The sequence below is a fragment of the Lissotriton vulgaris genome, chromosome 8 (assembly GCF_964263255.1).
Source record: "Lissotriton vulgaris chromosome 8, aLisVul1.2, whole genome shotgun sequence".
NCBI classification, from domain to species: Eukaryota; Metazoa; Chordata; class Amphibia; order Caudata; family Salamandridae; genus Lissotriton; species Lissotriton vulgaris.
This window is the reverse complement of record NC_141696.1, coordinates 1134612209-1134617583: the sequence shown is the minus strand read 5'-3', so window position 1 is coordinate 1134617583 and position 5375 is coordinate 1134612209. Positions and strand designations below refer to the sequence as shown.

Here is a 5375-nt window from a genome sequence, read left to right as displayed (position 1 = left end):
ATAGCGCACTACTTACCCGGAGGGTCCCAAGGCGCTTCGACCGCTGCAAAACCCTTCCTGGCTTCCCTGAGAGATGGTCCCTTAATGGGTATCTCCAGGGTGAGACCAGGCATCCCCGGCGGTCTGGTGGGGCCGTTAGTGAAGATGAGGCAAGCTAATGCCCAGAGTTGCCGAGTGTGATCGCTGATCAGAGTGGGCACCGAGGCGAGAGAATTATCGAGTCCGCTGACCCTGGTCCAGAAACCTGCCGTGCCGGGAATCGAACCCTGGTCCCGGGCCGTCCTCTGCTCTCGGGTCTGCCGCCTCTAACCAGTGAGCCACACTACTTCACAGACATGCCTTTTGAAATAAGTGAATGCTTGGATGTTTTACAGGACCTGAATAACTTCAGAGACACTCAGATCAATGTCCAACTGAAACGTTCCACCACTGGTGAAGTGAAGGAAGCACCAGCAGCTCCTGGTTGGATTCGGAAGATTGGGGATCTAGTACAGGAGAAAATAGTTAACATGAAGGAGTTAGGGCCATCTTACAGAGCTCCTGTGCCTATCCTGGCTGTTGTTGGTACCAGAACAACACTTGTACTTCCCCTTGCCAAAGGAAAAAACAAGAGATTTGTGTCAATTGATCTGATTAAACCACAGCATGTGGCCAGTTCTACACTCTCTCAGTCCCCGACAGTAAATCCCATTACAAGCTTTAATCAACAATGAAGTTTCTTCTCCCTGGATGGAGATTGCTAACACTGAACTGTAACTACTTTCAGTTGTATCCACAAATACCATACAGTAGTCATTTACGACCACACAGAGTTCAACTCTACAAGAAGACAATGATGATGTTTACAACATCCCACCATTAGAGTAATCTACCAGTTCTACACAGCTCCACAAGCCTCCCAAGTTTGTAAAGACAGCCTCTTGCTATTTTGTGAGCATTGATGACTTCTCTTCGGGTTCCTCAGACCCACCTCTACAGAGGGGACTATGTGAACTTTTCATTTGGCTTAAAAAGACATACCTTATCCCTCCATGGATATACATTTGGATTACAAATTTTGTTGCTTTTCCTCTCACTTTGGATTGAGTTTGTGACTGTCTTTTTTTTGCTTCAGAATGGATTTTATCACCCAAAATGCTCTGCTGTTGAACTGGTAAACGAGGTTTTGAAACCCCATTCTTCGTCACACAAAGTGCGAAGAGACATTTCCCTGGTGAACATTTCAGCTGTTCTGGTTCCTGATGAGATTGTTTGGGAAAAGGTACCTTATGATATATTTAGACCAACAGAGACTTTACAAGTTCCCTATGTTTTCTGTATTTCCCTACATGATGTCATCACCCCTGGCACTATCTCTGATGATTGGGACATTCACACAATACATGAAATGCTTACTGATTTCGAGCATAAAAAAGTATTTAATAGGTAAAAAAAGTATAATGGTACATCTAATTATGCTGAAATGTTTTGTTTTCAACATTATGTTCATCATTATTTACATGAAGCAAGTAGTGCATGTGCAGTATTTAATTACGCTCAATGGGAACACTGCCCTACACCACCAGAGGTTAGCTGAAACACATTTGCACCGAAGTTTGCATATTTTTCTGGTCAAAATACAGTAGATTCCTACAATTATAAACTGACACCTTCCCCTGTGAAAAAAAATATGCTCACTGACACAAATTAATTTATTCTGCATCTTTTATTTCCCAGTTGTCGACACAAGGGTATGACTTTTGGAGAGAAAATATAAATTATCTTTAGTATGATTAGCGCCAAGAAACCGCGTGGTGTATGTGCGCTTTATAAATATTTTAATTTCAAAGTGCCACGTCTAAGGCGAGAATTGCATCAAGGACATACATAACAATAAAGTGCGACGTGCCATATGATTAAAATATCCCATGAGAGAAGCAACCTGTTCATTAAGGAAACCACACGGTGGGCCAGATAGTGCATAGAAGACATATGTCACAATAAAGTGTGAAGTGCCTTGTGGTACTAATATCACAAGATAAACCCAGTGCATCAGATTGTAGCTATCATTAGCATTCACTCTAAGTTCCTGAGGAGGTTTTCCACAGTCCGACTCCTGAGTTGACGAGTGGCACATAGGATTTTTCCAGCTTCAGCAAAGAACTTGCCATTCCGGGCTAGTTCCATTGGGACAGCAGTTGTATAAGTATATCTGACTGCCTCTTTGTAGGTCCTTATCCCTATTTGCAGAAAGATTGGTCTTAGGAGCACTCACCTTTAGTGTATCAGTGCAGGGCAGCAGCAACCAATGTGTGCAGCTGAGTCAGAATGGTATTGGCCTTAGTTTTACAAGACCTGTACGCTGAATTCAATACCGTGGATCATTCTACATTAGCGGATAAAATGGCAGCGGCAGATCTGAGGGGCACGGCTCTGCATTGGATGCTCTCATTCTTGGGGAACGCACCCAGTTGGTTAGGCTTCCGCCTTTTAACTCAGCACGGGTCTATACTACATGTGGTGTACCTCAAGAATCATCCCTTTCCCCCCATTTGTTCAATATATATATTTGTCCCTTGATCCACACCCTTCAAAACCGGGACGTGAAGGTATACAATTACGCAGCTCATGCAGCTGATTTTTCTGATTGATGAGATGGAGGAATCCAAGGATTTCTTCCAACACACTATGCTCATCATCAAAGATTGGATGAGGCATAATTATCTCACATTAATTCTGATAAAACAGAGATAATTATCACTAACAACAGGATAGAACAGTGGACGCCGGCACACTGGCCAGTTGCACTAGGTACTCTACCAAGTCTGGAAATCAAAATAAATGCTAATCTATCCATGCAGGAACAGATCAACCTGGTCGCATCCTCTTGTGCTTATCACCTGAGGGGTTTTAAGAAAATTAGAACATTTTTTACCAGGGAGGCAAGCTTGGCTATCTTGCTGGCCCTGATTATGTCCAGGCTGGACTATGCCTTAGCCATCTATTTAGGACTCCCTGCCAATCAAACCCATAGGCTACAGCTGATTCAAATCAAGCGGCGAGAGTAGTCTTTCAGCAGCCGAGACACTGTCATACTAAGCCATTAATGAAGCAGCTCAGCGGTCTATGTTTAAAACTGGCTGCATGGTTTTTAATGCACTTCACAAAACAGGTCCCAAATTCATATTCACAAAGATCTCAAGATACTTACCCATACGGAATCTCAGATCATCCTCTATGAATATGCTGACCATTCCCAGATTCAAGCGAAAGAGAATGGGTGGTTCTCGCTTTTCGGTACTTTGCCCCACATTTTGGAATTCCTTGCCAATAGAAATCAGACTTACACCTGAATACCCCAGTTTTAGGGAAAAACTGAAAACTTGGTTGTTCACCCTAGCCTACTGATAGAACACCTTAGGGTAGTTCTCCCACTCCTCACTGTGCCAAGAGACCGCTGGTATACGAGCACTTATTAAGTTACCTAAACATAAACATAAACATATTGACACAAACAACACTGCTCATAGCCAGCTGGAATGTTTTTCCAATGTAGCCTGTATTCCCATATGGCCAGGATTTGGTTAATTCATTTTATTTTTTTAGCAGATTTATAAAGCATGGCTGAACACCTGTGAGGGTATCCAGGCACTGTTCATGGGCACGGAGAGATTAAGTGATTTGCCCAGAATCAGAGGATGGTGCCCCAATTAGAAGACTGGTCTGCAGTATGTTCAGTAGGGCTTGTCTTCCCAGAGCCGCTTTCAAATGTGGTTGCACAGGATGTCCTCACCCAATTTGGCAAGGCCCTCTGCTCCCGGAGTGTTTCAAATTTGCTCTATGTCCCGCTTCTTAGATACACTCTTGCCTTGTACATTTACCAACCTCTTTAGTCTGTCCATTGTTATCGATGGATCTGTTGTGCACTTAGGGTTAAGTTCAGTGAATCTCTGGCACTGCTCAAAAACTTTATCCAGCTGCTCTTTGTGTTCTGAAATACCACATTCAGTGCACCTTTCAGTGAATCTGGATCTGTTCTGGACACATGAAAGTGATACATGGTCAGATCTTTTTGCATTCAATATCAATATTCACAAGGTTGAATTCTAGCGGAATCAATGTGCGGCAAGTTGATTTTGGGATACTAATTGCTTTCCTGTGTGCAGCTGTATGAGATCGCTCTATTGACTCAGTGAGCATGCAAGGGAAAGTCAGATGACCATAGTTTGTCGTCAATAGGAATTTCGCCTACAGGACTCATCGGATCCCCTCTGCTGAGTGGCTTTGCAGCCAATGATGTAATTGGCAAAGTGCATACAGGATGTTGGCTGCTTTGTCCGCCAGTGCTTTAGCCTGCCAGGTGAGTTTATCTGTGTCTGACAGCCAAACACCTAGATAGTTATATTTTCTGGCGGTGCATGTCCTTACCGGGAACAGCAGCCATTCCAACAGAAGTTTCTTGGTTCTATGGCCAAATATCAGGACTTTGGGATTTCATGGCGTTTGCATGCAAAACATTATTTGTATTGTAGAGATGAAGTATGTCCAAGGCCCTCTTCGTGCCTATTCTGGTTTGGTCCAGTATCACCATATCATCCACAAACTGCATGATGGGGAGTCTGTTGGAGTCCAGCTTAGGCCGGAAGGTGTTTCCTTTAAGCAACTCCATGCCTAAGTCCGCAGTGTATAAGTTGAACAAGGTGGGAGCAATTACGCATCCCTGCTTTAGCCCATTATTGGGGTAAATGTTTTCAGTAGCATGCTTCTGAGTTGATCTTGGTTTGGACCCATGTGCTCTTGTACAGTGATGTATAGATGTATGGATAGCATGGCGCGTCCTCGAAATTCCATACTTCGCCAGATTTAACCACAAGAAGCAGCTCTGTAGTCAACGAAAGAGGCATAAAGTGGCGGGAATGTGGTTTTCCTAGCCTTAGCTGCCAAAAAAGGGAGGGCCATAGAATTGTCTATGGTGGAAGAATTTAACCTGAACCCCGCCTGCTACTGAAGTATGATGTTACTATCGCTGATCCAAGCCTCCAGCTCGTTCAGAATCACTGTCACAAAAGCCTTCCCATCAACGTCCAGTAAGGCAATCAGCCTGTAATTATCCAGATGAGAGTTGCCTCCCTTTTTGTGTATGGGATGCAGAATGGAACCTTTCCATGAGTCTGGAATGACCGATCTTGAAAAGCATGTGTTGTACATGCTATACATGTTACAAGTCTAGTAATCCTAATCTTCTTTAAAGATGTCGTCCGTAGGCCATTTGGTGGAGGGGGCTCATCCTTCCGAATGCTCTTCAGAATACTTACTGTCTCTTTTTAGTTTCTATCATTCAGGACTCCTCTAAGCCTTATAGGTCATTTTCAAGTGCCTTCTTGATGGAGTCCCTG

General features: G+C 43.6%; 1 pseudogene; it reads left to right on the top strand.

Moving 5' to 3' along the window:
• The first annotated feature begins 335 nt into the window (after positions 1-335).
• Positions 336-1690, top strand: LOC147698389 (uncharacterized; annotated as a pseudogene).
• Positions 1691-5375: the final 3685 nt, after the last annotated feature.